At 38.6% G+C, this 20,308-nt stretch overlaps 1 protein-coding gene across 2 annotated transcripts in view; it reads right to left on the bottom strand.

Annotated features, from left to right (window-relative positions):
* GHR (growth hormone receptor) overlaps window positions 1-13,620 on the bottom strand; it is a 191,032-nt gene extending 177,412 nt beyond the window's left edge. For both annotated transcript variants that reach the window (XM_063454010.1, XM_063454012.1), the window contains exon 1: window positions 13,557-13,620. The gene's annotated coding sequence lies outside the window, so the exon portion shown is untranslated. The remainder of the gene's footprint in view (window positions 1-13,556) is intronic.
* Window positions 13,621-20,308: the final 6,688 nt, after the last annotated feature.

Genomic DNA, 20,308 nt, shown 5'->3' with positions numbered 1-20,308 from the left:
GCTATAAACAGGACTTTTATCTATATCGCCTTTTAAAATATAAAGTGTTATTTTGCAAGGTTTGTAAGGTTTTCAATATAAAAAACAACATAAATAAGGGGAAACCATGCTCTCACATGGTCTAAACTTAAAAAAAATACCCTCATTAAGGGGTCAGTGTGGGTACCATAAGCACTTAGCACTACTGCAATATGCATTGCTGCTTAGAGAACCGAGAGCCAATCGTGTCTAAAATTGGTTTATAGCAGCAGCGATTGTAAAATTCGGTAATGATTTAAGACAGCCCACCAGGGCAGTTAATCAGGTAGAACAGAAAATGATGTGTTAAATATATATTTGTAAAATGATCTCTTTCTTCTCTCTGGCTTTTTGGGTTTTGATTTCTATAAGTGATAATGGCTGCAGTATGGCTGCTATCAGTTCATATTTCAGTCCAAATCATCCTACGTGATGATTAGAACTACAGATAGGGAATAACAATGCAATTTTTGCCTCTCCAGTAAGATTGGTAACTGACATTGCATCTTCTAAAATGTGTTTTCCTATGATACAGTTATCCACAATAATAAATGTAACATTTACTTACAAAGGTATTAAAATGCACCAGTTACTTAATACCATTTAACATTAAAGGCACACTATAGGAGCCAAAACAACTTTAGCTTAAAGGACCACTATAGGCACCCAGACCACTTCAGCTTAACGGGCTTACTCATGGGACTTCCCCAGCGGGGTATAGGGTAACCTTAGAGCAGAGTCGTAGTTTCCCTGTTTCAAGCAGACGACCCAACTGAGAGCCTGCCGACCTAATCTATCCTGCAGTTCATCTAGCCCTATTTTCTGTCTCCTTGCAGAGCCCTGGTCGGTTGATTACATCTAGTTGCTAAGACACCAGGATATTCTTCTAACAAGCCCTCATGATAACAGCTGCCTGAGGGGATATCATCTTTATGAAGAAACATACATATTCAGGCCAACAGGTGAACATATACACTGGTTTTATTTAATTTGTCCATTGTGATCTTGCATTGCATCTCCTTTCAATTCTCCTCACATGTCATGTCGCTTATGTGAGGAAATAAACCCTCAAGACAGTTTTCTCCAATTGCTCTAAGAACGTTTTTATCATTTTTTTTTTTTTGCCTTTTATTCAAATATTATGTTTTAAATGCTAGACATGTATAATCTAGGCATAAATGCACTATTAAATAGATCTTAAAAAACACAGAACAATATACAATGAAAATGTTAACACAGCAGATGAATGGCATTTTATGAGCTAGTAATGTATAAAGACTGTTTAAATGTACTGTCTGTGAACAATCTGTACAAAAAAGAGAAAATATTACTTTCGTTGAGTGTGGAAACAAAACCAGACAATCTTTTGTTAACTGGTGCCAGAAAGGAGTACTTTTTAAAAAATTGTTTATAATAGCTGATACAATAATTATAATTATTTAAATTTTTGTATTTTTTGCACTCATTTTGAGATTTAGAAGAAAAAAAAAAAACCTTTGCATAGCAACTTTATAGTGACATCACATTTTTGCCAATATCGAGGTGTCAACAGTAATTCTACAGTTTCAAAACAGATAACAAAAAATATGCAAGGTCTCCCAAAAGCGAAACTGGACAATATTGTTACATAAAGGTATCTTTAATGTGTCAGAATGTTTTATATTTTTATATTTGAACTGTATAATATGTAACAGAGATGCCTGCTTTGTAAGAAAAAATACCATTGAGAGGAATCTACAGATATTGTTATCAAACACAAAACTGTGAGTTATGTATCGTCTATATTTTAAATCAAGGTAAGAGCTAGGGTTTATTTGATCAGGGCAGGGTGCTTGAAGATGGAATTTTAGCAATTTGAAATACTATAAAATATCTGTATTTATAAATATTATATACATATTAAGTGGCACTCCTACAGGAAATCTTGCAAAGTGGTAATGCAAGCAAAGAAGAAAGAAATGCCTAATTAACTGCCTAGAAATGCACTCGACATTTTTTTGTGATGATGAGAACATGTGCAGTTAGTATGAAGAATAAAAGGGAGATCCACCTTTTTCTAGTCCAAAACACTCTTCTATACCTCAACAGTATGTTTTGTTCAGTTTTCTTTGAATATGTAAAACTGTAACAGATTACCTTATGGTTGCATGAGTTCATATAGAAGAGGTTGAGAAACCCTGCACCATGGAAAAGAAATATACTATGAATAGCAACAAAAAAAAGCAAGTTAATAGTGAAGTAGCTGGCGGCTAAAAAAGAATAAAAAGTACTGTACGAGGTGTAATTCATTATGATTTGGTAAACATTGTACATTATTTTCATTTAAATATATTGAATAAAGTTATTACGGTGCGTAGGAGGACCTTGGCCTGCGGCTTACCTTCAGGAATTAAACCGTTAATTAACTGTTTAGTCCCAGAGTTTAGTCTCCACTTCCGATTGAACTGACCATGTGACTCTGATAGGCTGAGAGGGTAGAATCCCACTTAAAAAAATGGAATTAGACAGGGGGCGGAGCCAGCGCCTGAACTAGCAAGTCGCACTACACGACAGCTCCGAGTCCGGGACCCGCTATATCTTGCTTTTCAGCGGTCAGAACCAACTTTGGGACCCATACACCGGTCCCCAGACCCCCTACACCATGGGGAAGAAGGCGAAAAAAAGCCGAGCAGATCCGGACCCCGGTTCCCAAGATATCGGCACTTTTATGCGCCAGGCACAACGGCAAGTGCCCGCCAAGATGGCGCCGAGAGAGGCCTATGCCTCCCAATCCTCGGATGAGGAGAGTGTACCTGAATCTGTTCCCGCTCCCAGGAGGACACTCACCATAACCCGGCCGCCACAAGAGCTAGGGGATGCTGCTCCAGCTACAAAGGCCGACATTAAGGCGCTCATGCAGGAGATTAAGGCGATGTTCGACGCGGACATGGCACAAGTCCGGAGTGAGGTCTCAACGCTCACTGGCCGGGTTGGGGCACTCGAAGAGACCACTAAAGGTACCAGGGTGGCGCAAGCGGCCACAGATGCCACATTGGGATCCTTGCAAAAGCAGTGCGCAACGCTGACGGCCCAAATGGCCAGCATGGAAGACAAGGCCAAAGCCAGGAACTTGCGGATCAGAGGCGTGCCCGAAACGATTACCAACATAGAATTGCCACATTATTGCAGGAGGCTCATAGCCACGTTACTAGTCCCAAAGCAGGCAAAGCAAATGGGGATAGACTCCTGCTTTCGTCTCCCCAAAGCGACCAAGGCACCTCAGGAAGCTCCAAGGGATGTGCTAATTAAATTTATTCGAGATTCGGACCGAGGGGCCCTAATGGGAGCAGCAAAAGGCTCACCTACAGTTAACTTTGAGGGTGATACTCTCACGTTCTACAGAGACCTATCCAGACAGACCCTCACGTGGCGAAGATCCCTCCGCCCCGTCACCCTGCACCTAAGGGAGAACTCCATAACTTATAAATGGGGCCCGCACCGCCTCACGACGGACCACGCCGGGAAGCAGACTTCCATGTCTCACGTCTCCGAGGCCTCTACCTTCTTACAGTCGTTGGGACTTTCGTTACCAGCAGCATCTATGGGCGCACGCCCGATATGGAATGTAGAAGATATCACCCCGTTCGCACCCAGAGGCACAGCACCAAGGGCTACGGACTCTCTGACATGAAGTTCTCCTAGTGGACATGTTCTATACTAATGGCCTTCGCCAACCATCATTGCAGGCCTTTGAATGGGACTTTTCACACGAACTCCTGTACCGGGTACACCCGTTGATTTTAAACGTGTCTGTTATGTTCTTAGTTTTTAGTTTAGTTTACTCGTGAAGTTTCGTTTAATTACATAACTCCTAAGGTTACCTGTATATTGACGATAGCTTGCACATGCTTAGCTTACGTAAGATATCGCATATGGCTCCGTAAGCTGATAGACTGTAATTCTGTCTAAGACGAATCTTCCCCCCCCCCCAGGCCCAACAGTATAAGCGGCCACAGGCCACGTACCCATGTATTTCCTTACCACCACCTAAGAGCTCACACACATCACTAGTCCCCACATCCTTAAGCTGATGCTCAAATAGCTTGATACCTGCACCCTCCAAATAAGCAGCTTTGAATAAACGTACCTAGCGAGTGAGGGTCCTGAGACGTATATAAAAATAAAAACGGGTAGAATAGCAAAGGTGCGAATATATCCAACCTGTGATGTCCAACCTGTGAAATCTTTGTTGAATGCATTGTATACACCTGTCCCTTTATTTGCACCTGATGTAAAACAAGTTCGAATTTTGCATACCCACAAAAATAAAGAATTAAAAAAAAAAAAAATGGAATTAGAAAGATACATACCTTTTTAACTCCAATTTCATGAATGAGGAGCTATTGAAAGGGTCAGCTCATGTTCTCAGCATATCAGCAGCATCCTGTCTGAGGTTTCCTGCTTGAAGGCTCAGATGCAAATGGGAGTGGAGGGGCAGAGTTAACAGGCGTTGGACTGAAGACTTTGGGATTGAACCATTCATTACTGGTTTAACTCATGACCAGAAGCCGTCGTCTTGGATCTCCTTGACCCATAACAACATCATTCTGATAAAGTTGTTATGGTGTTGGGAGTGTTCCTTTACGTAATTGATGCCAGAATATGGAGATAAGGTAATCAGCTGTTGGTGGGCCGTGTACCTTTGAAGGTGTTGTATGTACTGTTGGTGTTGTTTGCTATCTAAATGGCATGGTAATAATATTACATGTGGATTACATGTCTAAGATGGTTAGACAAACACTTCAACCAGTTGTAGTGGCCATGGTGCCCAGAGAGTCCTGGTACCCTTTTTTCCCTCAAATGTACTTTAGCTATTAGATTGTGCTATGTTTCCTTAAAGGATCACTCAGGGTCCCCCTCCCTTGGCGCTGAAGGGGTTAAAACCCCTTCAGTTACTTACTTTAATCCAGCGCCGCGAGCGCATTCAAACAGTCCATAGGAAAGCATTTCTCAATGGAGGCATGGGGCTCTATGACACTGTGATACATAGTCTCAGTGTCCCCAGCTGTCTCAGTGTCCCCATGTCTCACTGTGTCCCCTAGTGACATGGGGACACTGGGAGACATAGGGACACAGACACTGGGTGACAGGGAGACACTGGGAGCAATCCATCTATACAGCAGAATCTAACTAAGTAGCTTCTTGGTGATTTCACAGAATTTTCTCTGTCACTCCTTGTGATTTACATCATGTGATGTCCATAGCACACATACTACTCCATAGAGCAAAGCAGGGCAGACCATCCAGGCAATGCCGCTTTACAGTGGCGTACACATGACCCATGGGGCCCCGGTGCGAAAATTTATCCGTGGGCCCCCCCCCCCGCGCTTACTCAGCGCGGGCCAAGGCCGCAACACATGGCGGCGGGCACCTGGTCGCAGGGGTTGCAGGGCTGCGACCGCGGTACGTACGCCAGTGCATACAGATGCACACACACTTAAAGGACCACTACAGACACCCAGAACACATCAGCTCAATGAAGTGGTCTGGGTGCCAGGTCCCTCTAGTTTTGACCCTGCAGCTGAAAACATAGCAGTTTCAGAAAAACTGCTATGTTTCACTGAGGGTTAATCCAGCCTCTAGAGGCTGTCTCATTGACAGCCGCTAGAGGAGCTTCTGCGATTCTCACTGTGAAAATCACAGTGAGAAGACGTTGATTGTCCATAGGAAAGCATTGAGTAATGCTTTCCTATGGGCGGTTTGCATGCGCATTCGGAGCTGAGTGGCGGAGAGATCCCCAGCGCCAAGGGTGTCCGGCGCTGGAGAAAGGTAAATGTTTAAGACATACACACACTCATGAACAGACGCATACACACTAGCTAACAGACACACACACTCAGTGACAGACATACACACTCACTCACTTACAAAACACACACTCACTAACAGACACACACAGTAACACACTCACTGACACACTAACACTCACTGGCACACTAACACTAACACACACACACACTCTAACACTAACAGACACACACTCTCTAACACACACACTATAACACTAACAGACACACACTCTAACACTAACACACACACTCACTAACACTAACAGACACACACACTCTCTAACACACAAACACTCACACACTCACTAACACACACACACACTCACACACACACACACACACACACTCACTAACACACTCACACACACACTCACTAACACTTACTAACACACACACACTCACTAACACACACACACACACACACACACTCACTAACACTCTCACACACACACTCACTAACACACACACACACTCACTAACACTCTCTAACACACACACACTCACACACACACACACACTCTCTAACACACACACACTCACTAACACACACACACAATCACTAACACTCATTAACACACTCACACACACACTCACTAACACTCACTAACAAACTCACACACACACTCACTAACACACACTCACACACACTCACTAACACTTACTAACACACACACACTCACACTCACTAACACTTACTAACACACACTCACTAACACACACACACACACACTCACTAACACTTACTAACACACACACTCACTAACACTCTCACACACACTCACTAACACACACACACTCACTAACACTCACACACTCACTAACACTCACACACACACACTCACTAACACACACACACTAACACACACACACACTCACTAACACACACACACTCTCTAACACACACACACACACTCACTAACACACAAACACTCACCCACTAACACACACACACACACACTCACACACTCACTAACACACACACACACATTTACTAACACTCGCTAACACACTCACTCACACACACACTCAGTAACACTCACTAACACACTCACACACACACACACGCACACACACTCACTAACACACACTCACTAACACTTACTAACACACACACTCACTAACACTTACTAACACACACACACTCACTAACACTTACTAACACACACACACTAACACTTACTAACACACACACTCACTAACACTCACACACACTCACTAACACACACACTCACTAACACTTACTAACACACACACACTCACTAACACTCTCACACACTCACTAACACTCACACACACACACACACTCACTAACACTTACTAACACACACACACACACACACTCACTAACACTTACTAACACACACACACACACACACTCACTAACACTTACTAACACACACACACACACACACACACACACACACTCACTAACACTTACTAACACACACACACACTCACTAACACTCTCACACACACTCACTAGCACACACACACACTCACTAACACACACACACACACACACACACTCACTAACACTCACTAACACACACACACACTCTAACACACACACACACTCACTAACACACACACACTCACTCACTAACACACACTAACACACACTCACTAACACACACACACACACACACTCACTAACTCACTCACACAAACACTCACTAACACTCACTAACACACTCACTAACACACACACACACACACACACACACACACACTCACACTTACTAACACACACACTCACTAACACTTACTAACACACACACACTCACTAACACTTATTAACACACACTCACTAACACTCTCACACACACTCACTAACACACACACACACACACACTCACTAACACTCACACACACACACTCACTAACACACACACACACACACACACACACACACTCACTAACACTGACACACTCACTAACACACACTAACACTCACACACACTTTTTCTTTTTAAATTTAATCCCCCCAGCCTCCCTACCTTTAGAAGTGCTGAGGGGATTCCCTGGGGTCCAGTGGTGGTTGTGCTGCTGGGCGGGTTATCTGGCTGGCGGGCGCGCGAGGGAGCACTTTCCCCTGTGTGCTCCCTCTTCAGCTCCCTCGCGCGCCGCGTACTGATACCGGAGCCGGAAGATGACGTCATCTTCCGGCTCTGGTTTCAGTGCGGTGCGCGAGGGAGCTGAAGAGGGAGCACTCAGGGGAAAGTGCTCCCTCGCGCACCCGCCAGCCCGGTGATACCACGGCCAGCCTCTGGGGGCCCTGAGGTGGCCGGCTCCTGGGCCCCCCAGGGGAAGAGGCTGGCCACAGTGGGTACATACCGGGTCGCAGGGCGGCCGGGCCCCCTGGTGGGCCGGGCCCGGTCGCAGCCGCGACCCCTGCGACCCTGGTATGTACGCCACTGCCGCTTTACATCATAAAGTTGTATGGAGTATAGCTAATATTTGGTACAAGATATTTAGCTCCTATAGCTTCTGGCTGGCTAATAGAGTCTGTCTAAGTTTGTCAAGACCTGCGAAGAAGCACTACATTAAATATGTGCACAGCCGTAGGATACCATATGCCGCATATGTTTATCATTCTGATCTCATTAACTACCTGCTGACATCAGAAAACACATATCATCAATCCTTTTCATAGCCTCACATTTACATTTCCTTGTGCCAAAAAGGTAAAATGACTCTACCTACACAGTGAAACCCCATAGCATAATGCTGAAGATCAATTTTTCTCTAATAGTGTAACTTTGTCATTTGCACTTTTCGCTTGAATGCAATCTTTCTAGATAATGCTTTTAAGAACATTTTACTCCACGCATTAGGACTATGCATTATGTGTCAGAACTAAATGTACAACCACTTATTTTCTACGTCCACAATAACAAACATATTTCTTCTAAAAATGGCTCACTAGAGAAATAACAGTATAATTACATACATTACATATTAGCCTGAATGGCTAAAACGTTGTAAGTTAACATGGTGTTATCATGTTCCATACAGCTTATAGATCATTTACAGAAGTGAGCAGGGAATTTCGACCTTTTATATAATTATACCACAGCCCTACTAAGGTCTTCTTTCAGTGGATGAAATACCAAAGTTTTTTTTTGTTTTTGTTTTTTTTATATGAATAATGAAAATGAGTGTTTTGGTAATGTTATTCCCCAATATTTAATGGAATCCAATCCTTTTTCCAATCCAAGATGCAGATGCCTTGCAGGACCAAAAATTCAAATATCCCTAAGGGCAGTGTCTTAAATGGGTTGTTGTTCTAGTAGGAAACTATGCAAAGCTCACAGTAGAGAATAAACTGGACTGGTAGCTGGGTGGTAGAGAGGCATGCAGTTCCACATGGGGTTCCAAGGTGATTTTACGCTTTGGCTCATGGAGAATTTGCAGAACTACTGTTTCAGGAATGGACTAAAAAAAGCACAATGTTATTTTCTACTTTAGAGAGATAGCAGTGTGCACACAATTCATATTGGTTTGGTTAATCACATTTTCACTAGCTTTGCAACTGTTCAAAACACCTACAGAGCCAGGGAGGTAATTAATTAACTAATTGATGTAGCTCCAAACAGGAGCCAGCACAGAAGTCTCTGGAATTGGGTTAGTGTTTTAAAGGGTTTTTAATCCTTTACTGCCATTGGGAATGAAGGCACTAAGAACACCATGCACATACATACACATGGGAAGTCTCAAAACACATTATTTTAGACACCTGTTGTTATAGTTTTTCCAGGTTCCATTTTGCTTGGCCCTATATACTAACAGTTCCCTGCCTTTTTTATTCTAGTAAATCCACTTTATAGCTACCTAGATACATGTCACTTCTGTATCCTGACACTATAGCGTTAGACAAACTATTTTGATTTCCATCCCCCTTGTATCGCATGGGAAAGGTGATTTTATTCACTTTTTATCCAACACAGTGCTGCTCTTGCCACTGCTGGCAATCAGCATCTCCTCATAGAGATAAATTTAATCAATGCATCTCTATGGGGAATGCTCAGCGCATCCATGCAGAGCGTCTCTCATGCAGAGATAGGAAGCCCCCCTAGTGGTCGTATGAGTGACTGCCACAAGAGGTGTCACTAGGCACCACATTTTACTGAAAAGGCAGCTTTTACACTAAAAAGCCAGCAGGGACAAGCTATAGACACACGAACAAATACATTAAGCTGTAGTGGTTCTGGTGACTATAGTGTCCCTTTAACCTCTTAACGCCGTTACGGCGTTCTATGCCATCCCGCATTAAAAGGGCTTTAAAGCCGTTGCGGCGGGATAGAACGCCGTAACGGCTTAAGCCCCAAGGAGATCGGAGGTACTTACCTCCGCCGCGATCCTCTTCTGGAGGGCTTCCTGACAGCCCAGGCAGCCCTCCCCGGCAAATGAGGCCCTCGGGGGCCATGTGATCGCCCTCAAAGAGCGATCACATGGCCCCCTATAGCTGGCTGTGGATCTGCCAGCAGGGGGACTGTCTAAAATGTCAGACAGTCCCCCTGCTGGTAGGAGGTGTAAAAAAAATGATTAGACATGTTTAAAATTAATTAAAAGTATTTTTATATATATATATTTATATAATAGATATTCATATTATATATATGTAACGTCATACAAAGTGTATTTTAATACTAATATAAGTACATATATTAGTATTAAAATACACTTAGAATGACGTTACATATATATAATATATGTATATTATATATATATATTAGATATATACACATATTTATATATATATATATATATATATATATACGTATAATTACAATAATAAATAAATAAAATAATAAAATAAATAAATAAAATATTGAAACAAAATGTAATATATATTATATGTTCATATGTAATTTCCTTCTAACTGTATTTTGTTATTAATATATATATATATTGGTAACAAAATACACTTAGAATGACATTCTATATATATCTATCTATATATAAAATACAAATAACCGCAAATATATATATATAGATAAATACATATAATTACATAAAATATTACATTAGTATACACATAGAATTTAAATACCTATAAATTCATATATATTAAAATTCTACATGTATATTTAAGTAATCTTTTCACATAATTATGTGATTTGATTAATTAAAATTGGATTGACATGCCTGACAACACAGAGAGAAAGTGCAGAGAATTTAATTCGCAAGCACTATATTTGACCCTGTAACTCTCCAAGACACCATAAAACCTGTACATAGGGGGTACTGTTTTACTCGGGAGACTTTGCTGAACTCAAATATTAGTGTTTCAAAATGATAAATTGTATTACAACGATATTTTTAGTAAAAGTGAAGTTTTTTGCATTTTTACAAATGAACGGCACTTTTATGGACTATATTATTGTTGTACTATGTTTTACTGTTTTAAAACACTAATATTTGTGTTTTGTGAAGTCTCTCGAGAATAACAGTACCCCCCATGTACAGGTTTAATGGTGTTTTGGAAAGTTAGAGAGTCACATATAAGGCTTGCATTTAATTTTTTTGACATTGAAATTTGCCAGATTGGTTATGTTGCCTTTGAGAGCGTATGGTAGCCCAGGAATGAGAATTACCCCCAAGATGGCATACCATTTGCAAAAGTAGAAAAAACAAGGTATTGCAAGTGGGGTATGTCCAGTCTTTCTTCGTAGCCACTCGTAGTCACAAACACTGGCCAAATATTCGTTTTTTGCTTTTTTCACACAAAAACAAATATGAACGCTAACTTTGGCCAGTGTTTGTGACTAAGTGGCTACTAAAAAGGTCTCAAAGGTAACATTACTAATCTGGCAAATTTCAATTTGAAAATGGAACGTTCTATATTTGACCCTGTAACTTTCCAAAACACCATAAAACCTGTTAATGGGGGGTACTGTTGTATTCGTGAGACATCGCTGATTACAAATATGTGCATTTTTATGCAGTAAAACCTAACAGTATTATGACATTCACAGCTAAAATGTCAGACGGAATTACAAATGTAAAAAAGAAATCTTATTTTCTCAATTTTTTTTAAAATTTTATTCATAATAAATTATGTTCCATATATGAATAGTTAATGATAAGTTAAAGCCCTGTTTCTCCTGAACAAAATGATATATAATAAGTGTGGGTGCATTTAATGTGACAGCGGTGAATTACGGTTGAACAGACATATAGCGCAATCTCCAGTTTTTGTTTACGTTTTGTTTTGATCAGAACGTGCACTATTGACTCCGTCCTGAAGGGGTTAATTATTATTATTATTATTATTATTATTATTGCAATTTATATAGCGCCAACAGATTCCGTAGCGCTTTACAATATTATGAGAGGGGATTTAACTATAAAAAGGACAATTACAAATAAACTTACAGGAACAATAGGTTGAAGAGGACCCTGCTCGATCGAGCTTACATTCTATAGGTTAATAAAATCAAACTAAAATTTTAAACAATACCAACAGACTCTTGCTCAGTCTGATATAATAATTGGTGTATATTAAACTCACAATACCCAAAGTAAGATCTTGAATATATACATGGTATCAGTGTAAGAGAATAACAAAAACAGAATTTGATCTCGACAGGTTTAGCCGTTCTTTGTCTATTCTCCTAACAAGAAAACAGACTCTTCTAATTTTAGGAGGAGGGGAACTCTTCACACACCTGCTGGCCTTGAAAACAAACACTGGACATTTTGTTACAAAATAATTATGCTGCCAAGCATAAACTGTTTGTCTATTAACCCTTCTATTCCCAGACAGCAAGTTTATCCAATATATTAGTTGGATTATACTGGTTTGCATTTTTGCATTAAATAAATTTATATATATATAAAATAATGACAGGGTTTAAAAAAAAACCACATGTATAACTATATATAATTGTTATATTGCCTTACACAGGGACATTACCAACTAAATACAGCTATTAACTCTTAAAAGAAATAATATACAATTTCATGTAAAGTTATACAATTCTCGTAAAATAATCAGCTTCAAAAATATATAGCGGAAACCCCTTAACCCCTTAAGGACCAAACTTCTGGAATAAAAGGGAATCATGACATGTCACACATGTCATGTGTCCTTAAGGGGTTAAAGAGCGTTAATGACTTTGCTATTTTTGGCAGATCGCCAAGCTATGAAAAGAAAGGATAGCCTTTTTGGTAAAAAACAAACAAAAAATTAAATTAAAAATGCAGTCAGTTTATAGAGTGAATTAGGTAGTGGGCGGCTAGTTACCAACTTCTTGTAAAGGCCTTTTATTATACTAGGCTCTCTCTGATTGATATTGACTTCAGGACAACATGAAAACAGAAGGACCTATGTAAATATGTCATCTTGGTTAAAAAAACATATTAAACTAAGATAAACACGTCAATATAAGTATGAGTCTTACAGTAAAAGAGAAGAGACAGTATTTAGTTTAAAAAAATAACTAAAACTCGTTTCAGCTCCTCCACTGACCTGCTCTGTGAAAGATGTGTTAAAATTAACATTTTTAAATAATTATAATTGATATGATATTTATTGATATCATTGATATCATATGGTAGTGCTAAGTACAGATAAATGAAAATATTGTAGTACTGAAATGTTAATTCAACAGTCTTGCTATTAAATCACTGAGTAACACACACAATTTGTCTTTAGTGATTATCAAGTTAAATTGATGAGAAATAAAAAAAAAAAAATCTTCTTACCCTACATCCAAAGTCAGGAAAAGCAACCTTTTCAATATAAATGACAGGTTTGCAGGGCAGTTTTCTGAAAAAAAAAAAAATAAATACATATCAGTAAGGAAGAATTATCCAATAAAAAAGCACAGAGCCAGATAAACATGTAGCACCAATCAGCGAATCAGAAGACATTTACACAACATGAACCTTTATCAAATAACTCCAAAAAGAACACTCGTGGTCACTCTGTTCCAAGGCAGGCAGGCAAATGTTTTCTTAAAACTAGATGTTTATTTAAACATTAAAACACATACATGATATCCCTCAAGCAAAAGAACTCAAATACAACACAGTCCTGATCTTGTGTCATTTATTCATGGGTTACTCCCCGTGCCAATACATGGTTCCCGCTAGTACCATAAACACTGCGCCACAAATGATATCGACTTCATAAACATCTGCAACATGAAGGTTAACCATCAACCATTAACCATCAATGATACATTTCACATGATAATACCCAAAGAAGATGACCGTTGTCACATCTACATTTCTCAAATTTTTAAATTAAATTAAAGGCACAGATTTTTACAAAAGTACAGAGTTTAGGTTAGATTCACTTAAAAAAAACTAATTTCCTCTCTTTGTTTAAACAAACAATCAAAAATGGAATTCATTGGAGAAAGCTGGGCTTTTCATGGTGGGGAAGAATAAACATGTTATGGGCATATGCTCTTCCTAAGCGGACATATATTTTTGGACTAATTCCCAGAAAGGTGGCTCAAATTATTACAAAAAGAAATTATGAAATTTGTTTGAATGGGGGGAAAAAAAACACATGTAAATGTCATAAGAGCAATATAATCTATGTTACATCATGTGAACATTTTGCCCTGGGGTATAGCTAAGACCTGTCAACAGAATAGTAACAAACAGAGGTTTCAATGTCAAAAATGCTATTTGCGTTCTGGCATGTTACAATTCTTGGAATATGTATAGTAGGGGATCACCATAACACGATTTGTAGCTTTAGATCAGGGATTGCTTTACTACAAGAGCTATATTGTGATTACCACATCTCCAACACTCTTATTTGTAATTGCTTGCGCAGCTACTTTCCTGTGTTTTGGGCTGTTTTTTTTTTACTACAAAAGCACTTGTTCTAACTCTCAAATAGACTAATATATTAGCCAAGTTCAATTCAGGAAGTCACAGACATATAGGTATACAGAGGGATTTGGGAGGGCTTCAGACACACATTAAGGTTTATATTTATATGCCATGTTTTATCCAGATAATTGTTTTTATTGCATAGGGGAATAATGCTAGTTTTAAATCCCGATAGCATTTTTGTAATCAGTAATCACAAAATACCAGTAGATTCCTTACAAATGCTTAACAATGCAATGTTCTCCAATATTTTTTTTTGTCTTCCAATTCTTGAAAAAAAATAATGCTATTTTGCTGAACCTATGTAAACTACCTTAATATAACAGATACAGTAAAATCTTTAAGCCTTTCTTAACTAAATTCTGTAATTTTGATTTCCAGTTTATTTGTGTTTTTTTCCCCCCAATCAAACAAATTTCATAATTTCTTTTTGTAATAATTTGAGCCACCTTTCTGGGAATTAATCTAAAAATATATGCCCACTTAGGAAGAACATATACCCATAAAATGTTTATTCTTTCCCACCATGAAAAGCCCAGCTTTCTCCAATTAATTCCATTTTTGATTGTTTGTTTAAACAAAGAGAGGAAATTACATTCATTAAGTGATTCAAAACTAAATTGTGTAATTTTGTAAAAACCTATGCCTTTAATAAACTTTTTTGAGAAATGTAGACGTGACCACGGTCATCTTCTTTGGGTATTAGTGCAGGTTATGTTACATAGGTGCCAACAGTCCTGATTATGCAGCAACAAAACATTTTTGGTTCCCACAAAAATGTGCTCAGGAGACCTATCCCGCATTGTTGAGGCTGGGCAGATTGCAGGATGCTGGAGAGGACAGGGCACGAGTACCATGCACAAAGAACTTCCTCTGCCCTAAGTGCATGACCTACCTTGGGGGCAGAGGGGTACTATCAGTCAGGAGTGATCTTGCTAACTTTTATTGGTGGACCCACCCTGTTTCATGGGCAGTCTTGGATGGTGAGCAGACAATGCTGGCAGGTGATGGTAGTACCACCACAATATATAATACAAATAAAAATGACTACTATAGAGCTTTGAAAGTGGTTAAGACTGATTTCGGAATAAAAAGTCATAGAACCAATTTGCGTACCTGGGGGTGTATTTATTATCTACTTGGTTTACAAAGGACAGATTAACTTTCAAAGTGAACTGCTCATCCACAGCACATGTAAATGAATACGTTTACCGTCAGGATAATCTACCATTGCATCTGTAAAATCATCAGCAAGTGTACAGATCAAAAGACATGCTTACCTAATGTCTGTGTCCTTCTCTATCATTATGCGTAACATAAAGTCCTGAATTAACGGGAGTTTTTGCACACACCTTAGAGAGACCAAGGTATCTGACAATTCCAATGTGAGCTGTGCAATATGGTGCAGTTACATACAACATTTCATATATAGATTTTGTAGCAATGTGACTACTTCAGTGCAGAGATGAGATAGTATTCCTTACAGGGTAAGGTCATATGATGTTTGGCATAACAGGTGCACCCTAACTGAATTGACAGCTGATAAATAGGTGTTATATTTACTCATTTCAGTGGTACACATCTTCACACATTCCATGGAAGGATAACAGGCTTGTTTTCATACTTGAACCATCTGATCTATCTTACGGGACTCGTATTTCATATCATGTTTATATTTTGTGAGTTTCCCCTTATATTATCCTTTTTTATGAGCACCCTCCACTCCCTTTAGTTATAACTAAACTACAGTATGTTGCCCATGTTTGACAGATATTTGGGCTTCCACAAGGGGAGTAGGGTATACTCTATCCCAGGAAGCAGGCTGGGTTGACTAATGTATATATAAAGAGCTATGGAGAAGCAAATTCCTGAATTTAGCAAACAAAATATAGAAAGCTAGATGATGTAATAACATAATATAGAACGCCTCCTCCACTCTGGCACTCAAAGGGTTTCCAAAGGTTTGTCAAGTTTCAGAGAGAGAATGTTGAACCCGTTCCAAAATCTTACGGCTTTTTCCAGAGCACAAGTACAGTTCCATGATTCCATCCTCTTTTTCACAAAGGGAGGTCTTTGCATCTCTGCAAAAATGGTGGATTAATTTTGATAGCATCTTGGGAGACAAGGAACGATGGATAAGCTGATCTGCTGTAGATTTCTCATTGCATTACATATTTGTGTATCAATGATGACACGACAGATGTCAGTGAACTACATTTCCCATGATGCACAGTCCGCGACAGAGCTCTTGTCAATTATAATCAGTGCCATAGTTAGCCATATTAGCTATCCTACAGATATTCCTGCATATTCCACAGCATTATTATGATATATAAATACCATTATTTCCAAGTCAATCCTTTAGTAGCAGCCAAAAGCCTCTGCACAATGTAAAGTGTTTGTATCATATCCAGGATATACTCAGAGCAAGGGTTCAATTTTTATTTCAGTATCTTCTGACAGATATTTCTTCCAACAGTATATGTGTTACATACTTGGCAGTGTTCCTTCCATGCGTAGTAAACTCAATGCTTTCATAATCGGGATAAAAAAGCAATCACATCAAATGTAAGGCTTCAGGCCAAAGTTTATTACTTTGCTATGTAAATGGTTTTTAAAGAACTTAATTACAGGTTTTGCGGATTAGAAAGGAAATTATATCAAGTGATTCATGTATTACCAATGATAACAAAGTATTCGTTGCTGAATCAGTTTAGCAGTGCCATGTTCTGGAGCCCTAAAGATGTAGGTTTACCGTGTAGATTAGAAATGATTATTATAACACTTCACAATATAAAGCCAAGAAAAAAAAAAAAAAAAAAAGGTAAATATATTATGTAAACATTATTATAACAAAAAGACAGAGGAAACGGGTCAGTTAAGAAGATTTACAATATCCTGTTTAAAAGCTTAGAATATAAAGTAGGAAGAGACACAATCTGAACGTAAATGTGTATGGCAAACTAAAAATAACATGTGTTGGCTGGATCCAAGATATTACTGGATAATCAGTCCTGGGGTTGGTGGAATTATTTTATAGCTGTTATGTTTCATTAGTGTTAGACAAAAAATGGAGGAACAAAACTGCAGAATTAATAGGTGGTACTTTAAGAAAAACACAAAGAACTTTCAGTATTTCTTGAGAGGTTTTATTTTTCTCTTAATGAATTAAGTTGAAGACAATTTATCTCATACTTCCAGTTTTGGCATGAAGGAAAAAAGAAAAACGTTATGCAATTCTCTTGTTTGCAATAAAAAGGAAAAAATAATAATAATGTCCTCAATTATACGAATTAGGATTTAGAATGAAATATAAGTAGAGTTAATGAGTGGCACATAGAAATTGATTATCCTTATATGCAAGTTGTAGCAATTAGTTAGACTTGATAAATGGCACATAGAAATTGATTATCCTTATATGCAAGTTGCAGCAATAATTAGACCTGATAAGTGGCACATAGAATTTGATTATCCTTATATACAGGTTGCAGCAATATTTAGATTAGATAGTAGTGATACTTAAGGTTTCTCTTGAACTTCCTGTAACTGATGTAGAATTTGACGGGATCAGCAAGATGTAGAATGATCCTGGTTTGGTTGAAAGTACATTAATACATTAATTACATCCTTGCTGGTGTAACAGATGCTGAAGAAAACAACGTGAACGTGGGCTGGTAGAAGCGAAGGAGGTAGCTCAGCGTGGAGTCCGAGGTCGGATCAAAATAACTCAGTAATTTGAGTTTGGCGCGGCTTCCCTATAAGGTAGGTGAGTGGAGCGTCATCGGAGTGGGAGGAGCCTACTTCCGAACACGGAAGTAACTTCGGGGGAGCAGGAGTCACGGTAATTATATGACAATAGCTACTTTAAATATATTTTGAAGATAATGAAAGAGATGGAGAGAAGCTAGAGTAAGGAGTTACAATATTAGTCATTATTGACTGGATGGAAGTCAGTGGAGGACACTGCCCAGTGAGAAAGCAGAATATATAGAAAAGGCCAGGGAGATCAGCATTTTATATAAACTAAGTCAATAGTTTTCAGAAAGGTCAAGAAAGAAACATTTGCTGTAGTCAGGTTTGGAGATGAGATGGTAGTGAATTCAATATTTTCATGTATCTTTATCGAGAAATAAATGACTTTAACCCCTTAGTGACCAGACCGTTTTTCAATTTTTTTACCGTTAAGAACCAGGGCTCTTTTTACATTTCTGCGGTGTTTGTGTTTAGCTGTAATTTTCCTATTACTCATTTTCTGTACCCACACATATTATATACTGTTTTTCTCGCCATTAACAGTCTTTCTAAAGATACCATTATTGAAATCATATCATATAATTTACTATAAAAAAATTGTCAAATATGATGAAAAAAAACACACTTTTTTCTAACTTTGACGCCCAATATCTGTTACGCATCTACAACCGCCAAAAAAAAATGCTAATTAGTCTCTAAAATTTGTCCTGAGTTTAGAAATACCCAATGTTAACATGTTCTAAGTAGAACTCCTCTATTTCCAAACCATTTTTTTTTTCAAAATTAACAAAAGTTACATTGATATCTGTCATCTGGAATCCCTGAATAACCCTTGGCATGTATATAATTTTAAAAAAAAAAGGCAACCTAAGGTATTGAACTTGGGGTATTTTAACTCTTTTCATGCAACCATTTATGACCAATCTATGCCAAATAAAAAAAAAAATGTGAATTATACCTCTTGTTACAGTGTATAAACACACAGACAGGTGAGAACGAAGCAAGACAAGCCAAAGTCTAAAACATAGTGATACGTATAGTCAATAACAGTCTGAGGGTCACTACGAGTGGTAGCCAATACAAATGGTATGTTCCAGCATGTTGCAATCAGGAACAATCTGGAACAAGCTTAATAGGTTAGGAACACAGACATAGTTAACCCCATCGTTTGTAGTTAACCCCATCGTTTGTAGTTAACCCCATTGTTTCAGACATTGGTATTCCACGTTTTTTGGTAAAAAGTCTTTTAGAAAGTGTCCATAAAAAAACATAACCTTGTTACATAGATTTACTCTTTAATTGCCATTGACACAACCATTCTCAAGTCCTATGCTATTTATCAGCACCTAGAAACGTCTGTCTATCAAAGCCTCTTCCTAAAGTTGTGGCTCATATATGGTTGTTCAAAGTCTAGGCCTCGACTTTGATGTAAACTGGTTGTGTTTCACTCTGCAAGTCTTGGCTCATTCCATTCTCTGCATGTTAGTAAACAAATGTAAAAAATTTTTTTTGTTAAAAAGAGCGCACTGCTTGTTTATTATTTTTGGTTTTAGATGTATTAGTCTATCCTTTTCACTGGTGGCAACAGCCACCATAAGCACTTTTGAAAAGAAAGAATTTTTTTTTTTTTTTTAAAAAGCATCCAAAGTAGGCAAACGCATTTTTGGTCTGATGTTTAACTGTAGTACAGCTTGTGAAGGTCACCAATAAAAGATGTTTCCTTAGAAACTCCGGTTTGCTTGGTTGGAATTTCCTGCTTGTTGGAATTCTTTTCAAAGTGCTACGTTTGGGCCAAGATACACTGATCCCTATGATGCTACACAAACAGGAAGACAGCTCCATTTTAATCCTAC

The sequence above is a fragment of the Pelobates fuscus genome, chromosome 5 (assembly GCF_036172605.1).
Source record: "Pelobates fuscus isolate aPelFus1 chromosome 5, aPelFus1.pri, whole genome shotgun sequence".
NCBI classification, from domain to species: Eukaryota; Metazoa; Chordata; class Amphibia; order Anura; family Pelobatidae; genus Pelobates; species Pelobates fuscus.
This window is presented reverse-complemented; position numbering and strand designations above follow the sequence as displayed.